We start from the raw sequence: 19294 nt of genomic DNA on the forward strand, positions 1-19294 counted from the left end.
TTGTAAATGCCCTATTATCTTACCATATCGAGACACTACTAGAGTGCTCGAAACACCTTCAATTGGAGTGTTGTATTAAGATTGTAAATGCACTTTTATCTTGCAATCTGGAGACATTACTGGAGTACTTTAAACATCATCAATTGGAGTGTTGTATTAGGCTTGTAAAAGCGCTATTATCTTGCCATATAGAGACACTACTAGAGTGCTCCAAACACCATCAATTGGAGTGCTGTATTAGGGTTGTAAATGCGCTATTATATTGCAATCTCGAGACACTACTAGAGTGTTCCAAAGACATTCAGTTAGAGTGTTGTATTAAGATTGTTAACGCACTATTATCTTCCCATATAGAGTCTCTCTACTAGAGTACTCAAAACACCTTCAATTAGAGTGTTGTATTAGGGTTGTAAATGCACTATTATCTTCCCATATAGAGACACTACTAGAGTGCACCAAACACCTTGAATTGGAGTGTTGTATTAGGGTTGTAAATGCACTATTATCTTCCCATATATAGACACTACTACAGTACTCCAAACACCTGCAATTAAAGTGTTGTATTAGGGTTATAAATCCACGATTAAATTCTTATATAAAGCCACTAAAAGAGTGCTCCAAATACCTTCATCTGGAGAAACTACTAGAGTGTTCCAAACACATTCAGTTAGAGTGTTGTATTAGGGTTATTAATGCACTATTATCTTCCCATATAGAGACATTACTGGAGTGCTCCAAACACCTTTCATTAGAGTGTTGTTTTAGGGTTGTAAATGCCCTATTATCTTGCCATATAGAGACACTAATAGAGTGCTCCAAACACCTTCAATTAAAGTGTTGTATCAGGGTTGTAAATGCCCTATTATCTTGGAATCTGGAGACACTACTAGAGTGCTCCAAACACTACCAATTGGGGTGTTGTATTAGGGTTGTAAATGCGCTATTATCTTGCTATCTGGAGACACTAGAGTGCTCCAAACACATTCAGTTAGAGTGTTGTATTAGGGTTGTGAATCTACTTTTATCTTCCCATATAAAGACACTACTAGAGTGCTCCAAACACCACCAATTGGGGTGTTGTATTAGGGTTGTAAATGCGCTAGTTTCTTGCCATATTGTGACACAACAAGAATGCTCCGATCACCATCAATTGGAGTGTTGTATTAGGGTAATTAATGCACTGTTATCTTCCCATATAGAGACACTACTAGAGTGCAACAACCAACTTTTATTAGATTGTTGTATTAGGGTTGTAAATACCCTATTACCTTGCCATATAGAGACATTACTAGAGTACTTCAAACACCATCAATTAGAGAAGGGTTGTAAAAGCGCTATTATCTTCCCTTATAGAGAAACTACTAGAGTGCTCCAAACATCTTCAATTGGAGTGTTGTATCAGGGTTGTAAATGCCCTATTATCTTGGAATCTGGAGACACTACTACTAGAGTGCTCCAAAAACCATCAATTGGAGTGGTATATTAGGCTTGTAAATACCTTATTATCTTGCCATATAGAAGCAATACTACAGTGCTACTAGAATGTTCCAAAAACCTTCAATTGGAGTGTTGTATTAGGGTTGATAATGCCCAATTATCTTGCCATATAAAGACACTAGTAGAGTGCTTCAAACAACTTCAATTGGAGTGTGGTATTACGGTTGTAAATGCACTATTATCTTCCCTTATAGAGAGACTACTAGAGTGCTCCAAACACCTTCAATTGGAGTGTTGTATCAGGGTTGTAAATGTCCTACTATCCTGGGATCTGGAGACAGTACTGGAGAGCTCCAAACACCTTCAATTAGAGTGTTTTATTAGGGTTGTAATTGCGCTATTATCTTGCAATCTGGAGACACTACTAGAGTCCTCCAAACACATTCAGTTAGAGTATTGTATTAGGGTTGTTAATGCACTATTACCTTCCCATATGGAGACACTACTAGAGTGCTCCAAACACCTTTAATTAGAGTGTTGTATTAGGGTTGTAAATGCCCTATTATCTTGCCATATAGAGAGACTACTAGAGTGCTCCAAACACCTTCAATTAATGTGTTGTATCAGGATTGTAAGTGCCCTATTATCTTGGCATCTGGAGATACTTGAGTGTTTCAAACACCATCAATTGGGGTGTTGTATTAGGGTTGTAAAGGCGCTATTATCTTGCAATCTGGAGACACTACTAGAATGTTTCAAACATGTTCAATTGGAGTGTTGTATTAGGGTTGTAAATGCCCTATTATCTTGCCATAGAGAGACATTACTAGAGTGCTTCAAACACCATGAATTGGAGTGTTGTATTAGGGTTGTAAATGCACTATTATCTTTCCTTATAGAGAAACTACTAGGGTGCTCCAAACACCTTCAATTGGAGTGTTGTATCGGGGTTGTATATGCCCTATTATCTTGGAATCTAGAGATACTACTAGAGTGCTCCAAACACCTTCAATTGGAGTAGTATATTAGGCTTGTAAATGCGTTATTATCTTGCCATATAGAAGTAATACTACAGTGTTTCAAACACCTTTAATTGGAGTGTTGTATTAGGGTTGTAAATGCCCTATTATCTTGCCTTATAGAGACATTACTAGAGTGCTTCAAACACCATCAATTGGAGTGTTGTATTAGGGTTGTAAATGCGCTATTATCTTCTGGGGACACTACTAGTGTGCTCCAAATATCTTCAATTGGAGTTTTGTTTTAGAGATTCAACTACGCTCTTTTGTTTTCATCTGGAGACACTACTAGAGTGCCGCAAATACCTTCAATTGGAGAGTTGTATTAGGGTTGTGACTACTCTCTTCTCTTTTCATATGGAAACCCTACTAGAGTGGTCCAAAATCTTTCAACTAGAGCGTTATATTAGGGTTGCAACTTGCTTATTCTCTTGCCATCTGTAGACAGTATAATAGTGCTTCAAACACATTCAATTGGAGCATTGTATTAGGGTTGCAATTATCATCTTTTGTTGCCATCTAAGGACACTACTAGAGTGCTGCAAGGACCTTCAATTAGAGAGTTGTATTAGGGCAGCAAGTACAATCTTCTCTAATGATATAGAGACAATACTAGAGTTGCAAAGACCTTCAATTGGATTGCTGTATTGGGGTTGCAACCCTCTATTTTCTTCTGACACTACTAATGTGCTGCAAAGTACTTCAATTGGAGGGATGTATTCGATTTACAACTGCTTTTTTTCTCTTGCCATTTGGAGACTACTAGAGTGCCGCAACCACCTTAAATTGGAGTGTGGTCTGAGATTTGCAACAACTCTCTTCTTTTGCCATATGGAGACACTACTAGAGTGCTGCAAACATCTTCGTTGGAGTGTTATATTTGGGTGGCAACTACCCTCTTATTTTGCCATATGAAGACACTACAAGAGTGCTACAATGACCTTCAATTGGAGTGTTGTATTAGGGTTGCAGCATTTTCGCTTGCCATCTAGAGACACTAGTAGAGTGCTACAAAAATCATCAATTGGAGTATTATATTAGGCTTGCAACTACCCTCATCTCTTGCCATATGAAGATACTGGTGTGCTGCAAAGACCTTTTATTGTAGTGTTGTATTAGGGTTAGAACTACTCTTTTGTTGCCTTCTGAGGACACTACTAGTGTGCTCCAAATACCCTCTTCTCTTACCATATGGAGACACTACTCTAGTGCTGCAAACATCTTCGATTGGAGTGTTATATTAGAGTAGCAACTACCCTATTCTCTTACCATCTATAGACACTACTCTAGTGCTGCAAACATCTTCGATTGGAGTGTTGTATTTGGGTCGCAACTACCCTCTTCTCTTGCCATATGGAGACACTACTAGAGTGCTACAAAGACTTTCAAGTGGAGTGTTGTATTCGGGTTGCAAATATGCTCTTCTCTTGCTATATGGGGACACTACTAGTGTGCTACAAATACCTTCAATTGGAGTGTTGTATTAGAGTTACAACTACCTTATTCTCTTGCCATTTTGAGACACTATTAGAGTGCAGCAAACACCTTCAATTGGGGACTTGTATTACGATTGCAACCACCCTCTTTTATTGCCATATGGAGACATTACTAGTTTGTTGCAAAGACCTTCAATTAGAGTGTTATATTAGGGTTGCAACTCCTCACTTCTCGTTTGATTTGGAGACACTAGTAGAGTGGTGCAAAGACCTTCAAATGGAGTGTTGTATTATAGATGCAACTATCCTCTTCTCTTGCCGTTTGGGGACACTAATAGAGTGCTGCAAACACCTTCAATTGAAGTGTTGTATGAGGTTTGCAACAACTCTTTTCTCTTGCTATATGAAGACACTACTAGAGTGCCGCAAATATCTTCGATTGGGGTGTTGTATTTGGGTCGCAACTACCCTCTTCTCTTGCCACAAGAAGACACTACTAGAGTGCTGCAAGGACCTTAAATTGGGGTGTTGTATTAGAGTTCCAACTATGCTCTTCTATTGCCATATGGAGATAGTACTAGTGTGCTGCAAAGACCTTCTATTGGAGTGTTGTATCAGTGTTACAACTATGTTCCTTTGTTGCCTTCTGAGGACACTATTAGATTTCTGCAAACACATTCAATTGGAGTGTTGGATTTGGATCGCAGCTATCATCTTCTCTTCCCATATGGAGACACTACTACAGTGCTACAAAGACCTTCAATTGGAGTGTTGTATTAGGGTTGCAACTACCCTTTTCTCTTGCTATATGGAGACACTATTAAAGTGAACAAATACCTTTAATTGGAGTGTTATATTAGGGTTACAATTTCCCTATTCTCTTGCCATTTTGAGACACTATTAGAGTGCTGCAAACACATTCAATTGGAGTGTTGTATTTTGGTTGAAACTACCCTCTTCTTTTGACATATGGAGACACCACTAGAGTGCTCCAAAGACCTTCAATTGGATTGTTGTATTATGGTTGCAACTACCCTCTTCTCTTGCTATATGAAGACACTATCAGAATGTACAAACACCTTCAATTTGAGTGTTGTATTAGGGTTACAACTACCCTATTCTCTTGCCATCTAGAGACATTAGTAGAGTGTTACAAAGATCTTCAATTGGAGTGTTGCCTTAGGTTTGCAACTACTCTCTTCTCTTGCCATATGGAGACGCTACTAGTGTGTTGCAAAGGCCTTAAATTGGAGTGTTGTATTAGGGTTACAACTACGCTCTTTTGTTGCTTTCTTGGGACACTACTAGTGTGCTCAAAATACCTTCAATTGGAGTGTTGTATTAGGGTCACAACTAAGCTCTTATGTTTCCATCTGGAGACACTCTACAAATACCTTCAATTAGAGTGTTGTATTAGGGTTGTGACTACCCTCTTCTCTTGCCATATGAAAACGCAACTCAAGGGCTACAAAAACTTTCAATTGGAGTGATGTATTAGAGTTATAATTACCCACTTCTCTTGCCATATGGAGCACTACTAGAGTGCTGCAAGGACCTTCAATTGGAGTGTTGTATTTGGGGCAGCAAATATCCTCTTCTCTCGTGATATGGAGACACTACTAGTGTGCTGCAAAGAACTTCAATTTGAGGGTTGTATTCGATTTACAACTACCATCTTCTATTGCCATCTAGAGATACTACTTGTGTTTTGCAAAGGCCTTCAATTGGAGTATTGTATTAGGGTTGCAACTACCCTCTTCTCTTGCCATATAGAGACATTACTAGAGTGCTTGAAACACGTTCAATTGGAGGTATTAGATTTGCAACTACCATCTTCTCTTGCCATATAGTGACACTACTAGAGTGCTACAAAGACTTTCAATTCGAGTATTATATTAGGATTGCAACTACTCTTTTCTCTTGTCATCTAGATATACTATTAGACTGTTGCAAACACCTTCAATTAGAGTATTTTATTATGCTTGCAACTATCCTCCTCTTTTATCATATGGAGACACTACTAGTGTGCTGCAAAGATTTTCAATTGAAGTGTTGTATTAGGGTTCCAACTATGCTCTTCTGTTGCCATCTGAAGACACTACAATAATACTGCAAAGACCTTCGATTGGAGTGTTGTATTAGGGTTGCAAGTACCCACTTCTCTTACCATATGGAGACACTAATAGAGGTATTAGAGCAGCAAGTACCATTTTCTCTTGTGATATGGAGACACTACCTGAGTGCTGCAAATTACAAGGCTGAGCATTTCACTTAAACATACTACATTTTATTTTTTTAATAAAAGTAATTGGGTATTTAATAAATTTAAAATGAGATTTAATTGAAAATTTAATAAATTGAATAAATTTGTGAGTATTTATTAATTAAGAAGTATAAATAAATATTATGAATTTTCGATGGAAAAATACTTAATTTCAAGATTTTTGAGGTATACATGAAATTCCTTCTTTTAAAACAATTGTCATTGCTAGCTTATTGACGTGACAGAAGTGGTGGTAGGCCTCTTTAGAGAAGGAAATACGTGAGACGCCGTGACATGATGTGACAAACACGTCGTGATTTGCTCACGTGAAGTGATCAAAATGGTGGCGAATGGTCACGTCACGTGTAGTCATGCAGTAACCGTACGTGACATGATTACACATGACGTGACCACACGTGAAGTGACGTAAATTAGTCACGTCAAACTTTTTTTAATTTTAATTAAAATTGTTGAAAAAAACATATAAAAAATATGAAAAATTCTAAAAATTCTAAAATAAATAATAATGTTGCAATTTTTTTTGTTTTGAGAAAAGACAGTTGTATATCTGATATTACTTTAAAATTTAAAATTTAAAATATTTATTATACTAAACTAGACAACATTGGAACATGTGCATATATATTGGGTCACCAAACATGTTCCTCAACCTTTGCTAGGCTTTAAATTTGTTCGCAGCCATGTTGTTTTCGTGTAATTTAAATGGGAATATAGCAAGACTCATTTCAAGTTGTCCTTTACTTGAGAGCTTGAGCTGGATGACTTTGTTGAGTTTGGTCGCCTCGTCATCCATGCACTAAAGAGTTTGATTATCTCTGTTTGGAACCCCTAAGTTGTGTGTTGCATACATTAATCCCAATGGTTATTTTGGATATAATCTGAATTCCAGTCGGCCAATCAGGGATTGTAAAAGTAATATTTTACGAGTTATTGGTAGCCTTTCTGCAATTGAAGAACTTAAACTATACTCTGATTTTATTTTGGTAAGAGATCCATACATGGAAAAAGTTCCCATCAATTACCTTAAAAGTGATTGATTCACACCTTTTATGTTCTCTATATCTTTGTATTTGGTCTAAAGGTTGATGATAATATATTTTTGACTTGTTTTAGTTTTTATCCAAGGAGTCTATACCAGAAATGCTAGCAGTACGCTTGTTCCGATTGACAAAGCTGCCTATCGTACGTCCTTCATTCATACAAGGACAGTTGCTTGTAGTTTGTTCAAAAGTGCCCCCAACTTGAAGGTGCTCACTTTCATGGTGCGTTCAAAAAACAGTTCCCTAATTGGCTATCTGCTACTATCTTGTTTTCTACAATTAATTTATCTTTCTATTCAATCTGATTTTTTCATTTATATTTTTTTTCCAGCTTTACGGAGAGGAGTGTTACCCTTCATCATCACTTGCTCAATCTTTTTGGGAGGTGAAAGGAATAGAATCTGACTTGTTTAACAGACTTGAAATTGTGAATATACCTTATTTTGTATGTCTTGAGTCAATTCTTAATGTTGCAAAATATGTTCTGAGCACTGCGCCTGTGTTAGAAGCTGGTCATAGAAGAAAGGGTTGTTGATTATTTAATGGATGACATGACATTCTTGAAGAAGCTGGCGAGCTTTCCAAGGTTATCAAAGATGGCCAGAATTGACTTTGTTGATGATTTCTTACCATATTAAAGTAAGTTGAAATTGGTCTTTTAATTTTAGTGGAGCAATTAAATAATACAGCAAGATTTCAAACAATCTACTTTATTTTGTATTACTTTTATTAGCGAAGCAGTGGTATTGGCATATGTTTGGTTGGAGAAGTTATGATTTTTCTTGTTTATTTCTATGCCTGCAAAAAGAAAATTCTCTGTTATTAATTTAGGAAGCAACAAACAAATATTTAAGTTCGTTTTTTTTTGTATCTTGATATATAATTAAAACTCAATTTTATTCAAGACAATCAGATCTAAAATTGACGGCTCGTATATGTTTAGGACTCTTCAATTACTTCTATATATATTACCAGAGAAGATCAAATCCTCAAAAAAGGTAATTTGTTTTAAGAATAATCAACAAAATGATGTTATATATGCGAGTCCCTCTGTTTGTAATCTTTGTAACAGTTATTCTCTCTCTTCAATTTATGTAATTAAAGAGATAACCATTTATTCAATCAGACCACTTGATCTCTGCTAAACCGACTTTCGTGCCTATATATCATTTCTATCTTTCCATTATGCCTAGTAATTTTACAAGCTTTAGCTAGTTTTTCTGAGCTATAAATATTAGAAATGTACTGTAGGCCAGAATATTTATGAGCCATATTAATAATTAATATGGATCAACTCTTTATTGGGCTAGAATATTTATGGGCCATATTAATAATTAATATGGATCAACTCTTTATTGGGCTAGGCCCGAATTTCTGATATTATGATATTTTGATATGATCTGAAATGGATAAGTCTTCTGAAAGGGTTCAACGAATTGATGCCATGAATAGGCTCAAACGAACTGGTGCATATGCTTTATAAATATGCAGTGATTTGTTCAGAATAGGTGGGCTATTATTATTCAGATTTTTGGAAAAACAGAAAGAGAGATAGAAAGAAAGAGGGGCTGTTAATTCGGTACTAGCATATCGAATTACAGAAGTTTATCAACCTGTTCGTGTGGATACTGATAGAGGCGTGACTACTGGGCTGTTGCGTGGATCTGACACGAAGGAAAGGAGAAGAAGGCTACTGCTAGACTTGAAGTTTCCGCTGCGCGTCTAGTGGTAAAATCTTTTTTAATCTTAGAATTAGTTTTATACATGGATTCTGATTTTCGGGTAGTGAACAAATATTGAACTGTTTCGAATTGTTGCACTATAACCTACCCGAAATCTCTACAATAAATATAGGACACAAAATCACTTTTGCTGGTTAACTCTGCTTCAAAGCAAACTTGCTCATTGAACAATTATTTACTCTTTTGAGTTTCACTCAGAAAGTCTAATTAAAACTTAATTAGAAGATGTTTACATTTGGACATAATTGTCGTCAATTAATTTTACAAATGTTATATATTTGGACATACATGTTATTTGGTGGTCTATACACTAGTGGAAAAATTAGAATCAGGATCGGCCTATCTGGATCGGTTATATGAGGAAACCGACCCTAATAAGTATTTGGATCGGTTTTTTAAGAAAAACTGATCCTAATAACTATTCAGATCGGTTTTTAGTAACAACCGATCCTAATTATTAACTATTATGATCGGTTTTTTGTGGGAACTGATCCTGATACTTTCAGGATCGGTTTTTCTAGACAACCGATCCTAATAATTAATAATTAGGATGTTAACCCGGACCCATGTAAAACACGACTAACATGTGGTCACTACTGAGACAAAGTATGCAAAGAGTGGGATAGGATGTTAACCCGGACCCATGTAAGCCCTATTGTGAACAGAATTGAGTACCCAACCTTGTTCTTAATTAATTGTGTTTTATTATAATTGCAGATGGACCGCAGTTCGATGTACGAAGCATCACGTCTATCTGATGAATATATGATAGGTGTCGAGGAATTTATCAGAGTTGCTATGGAAGATATGGCGAGCAAAGGGAGTGCACTGATGTCGTGTCCTTGTCGTGATTGTAACAATGGTCAAAAATTTTCCAACCCGAACCAAGTGAAGAACCATTTAATCCGTCGTGGATTCAAGCAAGGATATAAGTGTTGGTTATGGCACGGTGAGAGTTTGTCAACCGGCATATGTACTGATACTGAGCATCAGGATTACCATACCGGTGATAATGACGGGAATAATCTCCGGGGATTGGAAACCGACATAGGCACTCGTACCCAGCATCAGGAATACCATACCGAAGAAAATGATGATATGGTGGTAGATAGATGTGATAATTTTGATCAAATGTTACGTGATTTAGAAGAGGATTTTGATAATGATAAGCAGTATTGTTTATTTGAGAATTTGTACGAAGATTCTAATAAGGAATTGTATCCTGGTTGTTCGAAATTTTCAAAATTGAAAGGTGTATTAAAATTATATAACCTTAAAGCATCTAACGGTTGGAGTGATAGAAATTTTACCGAGTTATTACAAATTTTGAAAGAAATGCTTCCGGATGGGAACGAGATACCACCTAATGTTTATGAAGCGAAGAAAATATTGTGCACAGTGGATTTGGAAGTTCAAAGAATACACGCGTGTCCAAATGATTGTATATTATATCGAAATGAGTATAAAGATCTTCACGAGTGTCTAAAATGTGGTGTATCACGTTACAAACCAAAGCAGATAACCAGCGATAAAAGTGATGATTGTAAACCGAATAAAGGACCTCTGGCAAAAGGATTGTGGTACCTCCCCGTGAAACCGAGATTGAAACGTTTGTTCTCAAATGCTAAAGATGCAAAATTAGTGCGTTGGCATGTAGATAACCAGAAAAAAGAGGGAAAATTACGGCACCCCGCTGATTGTCCTCAGTGGAGAAATATTGACAGAGAGTTTTTGGAATTCGGACGTGACCCTAGAAATCTAAAGCTTGGGCTGAGTGCAGATGGAATAAATCCGCACAGTAGCATGAGCAGCAAGCATAGTAGTTGGTCGATTCTATTGTGCATTTATAATCTTCTGCCTTGGTTATGTATGAAGCGCAGTTGACCTTGCTCATATCAGGACCCAAACAGCCAGGGAATGACATAGATGTGTATCTAGCACCATTGATTGAGGATTTAAAAGAATGGCAACCCGGAGTGCAGATATTTGATGCATACAGGAAGGAGAAATTCACTTTACGGGCCATGCTTTTCTGCACCATTAATGATTTTTCGGCTTATGGAAATTTGTCGGGTTACAGTGTCAAAGGAGAGAAAGTGTGCCCTGTTTGCCTGGACGATACAGTCGATGTCTGGCTACCTAACTCCTCTAAAAATGTGTACATGGGTCATCGTAGATTTCTTCCTGCCAACCATGCACACCGAAAGAGAAAGAAAGAATTCAATGGAAAGACCGAGAATACCAAAGCAAATTATCCGTTGACCGGTAAAGTTGTTTACTCGCGAGTAAAGGATATCAAAGTTCAATTTGGGAAATTAAAAAAAGGCGGTGAGAAAGAAAGGAGCACCGAAAATTAGTTGGAAGAAGAGGTCAATATTCTGGGATTTACCATACTGGCAGCACTTAGATGTTCGACATTGTCTCGATGTGATGCATGTGGTTAAAAATGTGTGTGATAGCCTGGTTGGAACATTATTGAATATTCCGGGTAAGACTAAGGACGGTATCAATGCTCGGAAAGACATGCAATTCTTGAACATACGGCCGGATCTACAACCAACAGAGAAGGAAAGAGAAAATGGGAAAACTTGTACATATCTAAAACCCGCAATGCATACGCTGTCGAAAGCAGAGAAAAAAAGCTTATTGGAATGCCTTCATGGTGTCAAAGTTCCATCTAGATATTCTTCGAATTTAAAAAACCTAGTTTCACTGGAAGATTTAAAATTGACAGGAATGAAGTCTCACGACTGTTATGTTTTAATGACACAGCTTCTTCCTGTTGCAATTCGGGGCATATTGCCAAAGTGTGTTAGGCAGACCATCACAAAGCTTTGTTTTTTCTTTAACGCCATCTGTTGCAAAGTAAATGATCCTGATACACTGGATGCTCTGCAGAAGGAGGTTGTTGTCACTCTTTGTCATCTTGAAATATACTTTCTGCCGTCCTTTTTTGATATCATGGTTCATTTAATCGTTCACCTAATTAGAGAAATTAAGATGTGTGGACCTGTCTTCTTGCGGTACATGTATCCGTTCGAGAGATACATGGGCTTGTTAAAGGCATATGTGAGGAATCGATATCGGCCTGAGGGCAGCATTGTAAGAGCTTATGCTGCCAAAGAGGTTATTGAGTTTTGTACTAATTATATGGACGATGTGAAAGCTATCGGCATCCCTAAATCTCGGCACGAGGGTAGACTTCACGGGGTAGGCACAATCGGTCCAAAATTATTCGAGCCCGATAGTACAACGATGTCACTGGCACATTTCCATGTTTTGCAACACCTCACTGACGTTCATCCATTTTGGAACGAGCATATGACTCTCTTGCGGCAACAGAATCCCAAGAAATCCGACAAGTGGTTAATCGGCAAACACAATAAAAAGTTTGAAGGATGGTTTACACGTAGAGTCATGCAAGCTCCAGAGGGAGAAAACATTAAAGAAACTGTCAGATTGTTGGCTCTTGGTCCAGTCCATGTCGTTAGGACCTTCCAAGGATATGACATCAACGGTTACACATTTTACACAAGAAATCAAGATTCAAAGAGTACCGTGCAAAACAGTGGAGTGACGTTAGTAGCCGTTTCGAGTGATTTGTCAGATCCTAAAGGTGTCGGACTATCGCATGCATCGATGTCATATTACGGATTTGTTGAAGAAATTTGGGAGCTAGATTATAGAAAATTTAACATCCCGTTATTTATGTGTAAATGGGTCGATAACCGTAGGGGGGTTAAAGTTGACGAAGATGGTTTTATTTTGGTGGATTTCAGTAAGGCTGGATACAAGGATGATCCATTTATACTTGCAAGACAAGCCACGCAAGTGTTCTACGTAACTGATCCCACCGATCGTTCAAGACATGTTGTCCTCCCTGGTAAAAGACGTATAATCGGGATTGATAATGTAGAAGACGAAGAAGCGTACGATCATTTTGATGAGATACCACCGTTTTCTACTGGCATGGCATTTTTACCAAGTGATGATAACGAAACAAGTCACACGCGCAACGATCATAATCAAGCTTCTAAATAGCTAGCTATAGCGGTTTTGGACCCAGAAAGCTAAGCTACGGGCTAAAACTGCGCTAATCAAGCTACGACCGCTATAGCGGCAATAGCGGTCCGCTATAGCGCGTAGCGGTCCGCTATAGCGCGTAGCGGCAATAGCGGTCCGCTATGCTACATGGGTTATGATTTTGCAATTTTTTTTTCTGAAAACATGATTTTGCAATTTTAATGGGCCTTAATATCTAGATTAGTTTTTTTTTTACTTTATTAAGCTATATCAATACAATGGAACATGTGCGGGCTATACCGCTATATCAATTAAATTTTGTATCATGCATTAATATATGGTAGTGGTATATTTTGAATATAAAATATATCGATAGTTTTTGAATTAGGGATATTTTGAATGACAATTTGAACTTTGTATTGGTTTAATATGAATAATATTAGAACTTCTTAATTAATTTGATATTTTTTTTCTTGATGAGACATTTTTACTAGGCAAAGCCTTCTATGAACATAAGGACCTATTTGTAAAATGAACATATTTTTGTTTTTAAAGTTCAAACAGTCGATCCGAACCGTTCATCTTGTTCTCCATATTAATATGTGCTTGGAGACCAAATTTTACATTTTTCTGATTTTTTTTACTATTTATTAAGATGGGTACAAAATTCAATGGTCTGAATTTGATATTTTTTTATACCCATCTTAATAAATAGTAAATAAATTCAGAAAAATGTAAAATTTGGTCTCCAAAGATATATTAATATGGAGAACAAGATGAACGGTTCGGATCGGCTGTTTGAACTTTGAAAATAAAAATATATTCATTTTACAAATAGGCCCTTATGTCCATAGAAGCATCACTCTTTTTACTATTAGTAGAAATATAAAATATAATTTTTGAAATAAAAAAACGCTATTTATAATAGCTTTCGCTATAGCTCCGCTATTCGCTAAAACTTTTTTTTTTGTCTCCCCGCTACACCGCTATAAACGCTATTTAGAAGCTTGATCATAATGAAGGAGAATGGATTGAAGTTGTTCCCACTAGAAACAATCCCTAAAAGCTTATGGGTATGTCAAAATATAAAAATATGAAAATGTGAGTTAATATTCGTTCTTCTCACTGACTTTATAATTTTTTTTTTCAGGATGAATTGAACCACTAGTCAGTGAGAAGCATGCAAGTAATTCTTCGAAATTTGTTGTAGCTTATATCTATTGATGGCGAATGTAAATTTTTAAGCTTATTTTTTAATTTGTAAATATCATCCTAAAATAATTATTTTTGTGTCTTATAAACATCTTATATATACAATTATTTTTGTACAGTTATTTATTAAGATATTTATTTAATTATTTTTTTATCTTTCATTTATCTTTCATTTATCTCAAACATATCAAATAAATTAAAATAAATCAGAAAAATAAATCTGGATCGGTTCTATTAATAAAAACCGATCCAGATAACTATCTGGATCGGTTCTTTATGGAAAAACCGATCCAGATAGTTATCTGGGTCGGTTATTACACTGAAAACCAATCCAGATCCATTTTTACTTCAATTCTGTGTGAAAAATTTCCTATTGCAATTATTTTTGTACAGAGAATACTTCAATTCTGTGTGAAAAATTTCTTATAAATTTTTATACATAATCCAGAGATATTATATTAGTAATTAACTTACATATATCTCAAACACAACTAATAAATCAATTTAAATCAGAAAATAGCATCTGGATCGGTTCTGAACATAATAACCGATCCAGATAACTATCTGGATCGGTTCTGCACTAAAAACCGATCCAAATAGTTATCTGGATCGGTTATTATACAAAACCGATCCAGATGCCCATTTTCCTTTCAATTATTATATAAAAAATTAGAAAAGTAAATTACACATTAAAATTTATTTTGTAAAATTGTATTAGTATTTTATTCTAATATAATTCTTAAAGATTATGACATCCTAAAATTTATTTTAGTATTACATTCTTAAAGATTATAAAAATAAATTGCATAAAAAAATTATTTTATAAATTGATTTATAAATTATTTTATAAATAATTAGAATATAAAAAGTTAGTAAATAATATTGTTAAATATAACCTACAAATTTTTTTGATTGAATTACAATATAAAACTTAATAAATTATTTTTACAAATTACATCTTAAAAAGTTAATAAATTTTGAATTAATTATTCTAAAAATAAATACATACAAAAATTATTTATAAATTGTTTTATAAAATATTTTATAAATTGTTTTATAAATTTTCTTTTTTAATATTAATATTCTCATTCCTTAAAATTAAAAATAAGTATCTGGATCGGTTCAGATTGAATAAAACCGATCCAGATTGATTAAAACCGTGCATACATGAACTATCTGGATCGGTTTTAGTGTAATAACCGATCTAGATAGTCCATGTATGCACCTCCCTCCTTCTCTTCGGGTACTTAAACAAAATTGAAAATTTTAAAAACACTCAAACCGTGACCTAGCTAGCTCTTACTCTCCTCAAACCACACCGTCGGCTCCTCCCTCTCCTCCTCCGTGGCCTCTCTTGTTGCTCCTCCCTCTCCTCCACCGTCGCTACTTTCTCCTCCGTGGAAGCTTTCTCTTCCACTCCCTCTCCGTCGGCTCGGTGGCCCCGCCTCCCTAGATCTCCCTCTCCAACCCGGCCCTCTCTCTCAAACTCCGGTAAGTCCCCTCTCCCTCTCCCTCTCTAAACTTGGTTTGTTAGGAATGGTTTAGAAATTGTTAGCATTTCGAATTAGAATTTGTTGTTAGGATCGGATTAGAAATTGTTGCTAATTAATTCGGTTTATTATGAATTTTTTAGAAATTGTTAGCATTGTGAGAAATTGTTAGCATTGTTGCTAATTAATTCGGGTAATTAATTTGGTTTATTTAATTATTTTTGTTAACCCTAGTTACTCAAGTGTAATTGGTACCAAGGCATTGTGAGAATTTTATTTGGTATTTGTTGCTAATTAATTCGGTTTATTTAATTATTTTTGTTAACCATAGTTACTCAAGTGTAATTGGTACCAAGGCATTGTGAGAATTTTATTTGGTATTTCATATTGTATTGGTTAGATTGTCATATGTGTCTTCTCATTACAAATATATTATAGTTTCTAATAAATTAGTGAAAGAATGGTTAGATTGTGCATGGTTTAGATTATGTATGGATTAGATTATGCGTAGATTAGATCAATTTTGTGGTCTCATTTTAATTTTATGCATGGATTGGATTATCTCCTCTTTATTGCATTGTATAATCGGGTAATTGCATTGCTATTAATTGTTGTATGGTATAACTTTGTTCTACTAATTATAGTTCTCTAGAGATAATGTAGCATTGAGTTCAATTAATTGTTTTGAAAAAAAAACAGATATGGAAGGTGATAGTGGTCATGATGGTAGTGAGTCGGCCTCGATTAAGAAACGAGGAAGAGGGCCTAACAGAATTAAGGAGAAGTTTAACGAGAAAGGGAAAACGCTGCAACTTGACAAATTTTTCAGGCCGGTTGTTACTCGAGAGACAACGAGTTTTGCAACATAATTTGGAATATTGGTAAGAAGGAATATTCCTATAAGGTTCCAACGATGGAAAAATGTTCCAGATGAGTACAAGCAAAAAATATGGGAAATACTTAAGGTAAATAACATGGTACTAATTTCATTAAAAATCATTCGATTAGTTTAACTCTAAATTTTGATTTATATTTGTTTGTTAGGTGACCTGGGGTATAGTCGAAGACGTAGATGTGAGGAAATATTATTATCAGAGAATGGCTACTTGTCACCGAAAATGGCGAACCGAGCTGACTAAAGTGTTCCGCGAGGGTGGGACGCCCGATTTTGATAAGCTCCAGATTGAAGAAAAAGACTGGGAAGAATTTGTCGAGTACCGAATGACGGAGGAATTTGATGTATGTTTATTTCTATGGACCACCTACCTTATCTATAATTAAGAATTCAATTTTTTTTTTATAATGAAGGCCAATTGTTTCTTTCTTGCCGTTGTAGGCTGCCAGTCAGATTGGGAGGGAGAATCAGGCCCACAACAAGTATCCACATTTCTTGGGATCCAGAGGTTACAATGATGAGGGTTTCCAGAACAGACTTAAAGATGCTATGCAGGCGATTGCAAACGAGAAAGCATCTAGTGATCCGTCTTCCCAAGGATCAACTAGTACTGCATTGACACCAGAGGAGTTTGTTGATTTGTCGGTTGAGCATAGGCACGTCACATGGAAACTAGCCAGACAGAAGCTCTCAGACGAGACCAAGGAACGCTTTTATCCAGAAAAATACATACCGGTTATCAACAGAATTGTGAGGATTTAGATATTGTTATTCATTGAAATTCAACTTTAAATTAATATGTTGTAACATGCATGTTGTCATTTCAGGAAGAACAAGAAGCGGCTTTCAAACAAGGCCAGTTGGCGGTCGTACGATACGACGATGTTCTGGGAAAATCTCTCCCAAATCCGGAACATCCTGGGAGGGTGAGAGGAGTGGGAGGTCTGATTCCACAGTAAAAAACATTCGGGAATGGCCGGATAAGGAGGACACGCACCTCGAAGACATCCGAAGAAGAAATTAACGCGAGAGTGGATCAAAGAGTGGATGAGGGAGTAAGAGGAATGGAGGACAGATTACGGCAAGAAATGAGGAAAGAAATGAAATCTGAACTTGCAATTTTGATTCAGCAGACGATGGCCCAACAAGAAAAGACGTTTACCCCAACGCCGATCTTTCTGGGTTTACTGAGGTAATACAAATTTAGATTTAAATCAGTTGGCATATGCCTTAGTTTCATATATATTCAGATTTTATTCGAGTAAATACATATACTTGTACAGGAGGCAGAACTGCGCTGCAAACTCCTCGCAAAAGTAGGTGAGAATACCCGTGTGGTGGCCAAGGGGATAATTAATGTTCCAGTTGTACCCGGTGGAATAATTCACAACAGGCCGATGCCACACGACCATGCAAGAGTAATGGTGGATGGTATTGAAGATGCGGACTTCCTAGACATCCCCTTACCTCTACCAAATGGTGAGCAGTTAACCCTTGGATCAGTCCTCGGCAGTTTCACTGCATGGCCGATGTCCATGATATTGACAGGTTCAGATGAGGTATATATTATTACTAAGTTCTTATACTTCTTAATTTGTATCTATATGACAGAGTTATAGTTCATTCTGAATTTTATTTCAATTTATTACGAAATTTTGCAGGAACCACGCAAAGAGATACAGCTTCCTATAGGTGGGAAAGCAACGAGTCACTGCCAGGCGCTTGATGGTATCAATTTTGACAAGCTGGGACGAACATTCAAGCAGCTGCGTGATTGGTTTTCGGAGCTAGATGGCAGTCCATTCAAAATCGATCCTCCACTTGATCTTTTCTGTTCAGCAGACTCCATATCTGTTTATGCAGATGATTATGCGGCCTTGCTTACACCACGGGAGTGGCTCACTGGACCAGTCATTCAGATGTGGATGCTGTGAGTTAATATTCGTAATAATTATAGAATTTAGTACCTGTAATTCAAATAAAACAAATTTAGTAACACCTGTATGCCTTCTTTTTTTTAGGTATTGGCACAAATTCGTCAAGGAGGAATTTCCCGATGAGCATGTTGGTTTCATGGACCCCCAGCGAACGAATGCCACCATGCTGAATGATGATCGAGGACGTACATTTCAATACATAGGGGAAGCACTCAACGAAAATCGGGACAAGAGATTGATATTTATCCCTTACCATCAGATGTTAGTGCTACATATATATATTCTAATTTTATTATATATATATATATAGAGTTAGGCTGGGGTGCTATGGATAGCATAGAGGCCTCTATGCTACGGCTCAATATTCGAGTTTTCAAAATCCAAACGGTCGATCCGAACCGTTCATCTTATTCTCCATATTAATATCTGCTTGGAGACCAAATTTTACATTTTTCTGAATTTTTTTACTATTTATTAAGTATTTTACAAAATTGTTGATCCAACGGTGGCTGCACAAAACAGTAAAACCGTTGGATTAGCGATTTTCAAAGTGGCTTAATAAATAGTAAAAAAATTCAGAAAATTATAAAATTTGGTCTCCAAGCAGATATTAATATGGAGAATAAGATGAACGGTTCGGATCGACCGTTTGGATTTTGAAAACTCGAATATTGAGCCGTAGCATAGACGCCTCTATGCTATCCATAGCACCCCAGCCTAACTCTATATATATATATATCTATTATAGAATATTACATGCTACAAACCTAACATGCAGC

The 19294-nt window shown here is 36.3% G+C and overlaps 1 protein-coding gene across 1 annotated transcript in view; it reads left to right on the top strand.

Annotated features, from left to right (window-relative positions):
* Window positions 1-7949, top strand: part of LOC144552873 (F-box/FBD/LRR-repeat protein At1g13570-like) — a 43668-nt gene extending 35719 nt beyond the window's left edge. The window contains exon 5 of the mRNA XM_078300898.1: window positions 7890-7949. The gene's annotated coding sequence lies outside the window, so the exon portion shown is untranslated. The remainder of the gene's footprint in view (window positions 1-7889) is intronic.
* Window positions 7950-19294: the final 11345 nt, after the last annotated feature.

The sequence above is a fragment of the Carex rostrata genome, chromosome 4, assembly GCF_964058835.1.
Source record: "Carex rostrata chromosome 4, lpCarRost1.2, whole genome shotgun sequence".
Taxonomy (NCBI): Eukaryota; Viridiplantae; Streptophyta; class Magnoliopsida; order Poales; family Cyperaceae; genus Carex; species Carex rostrata.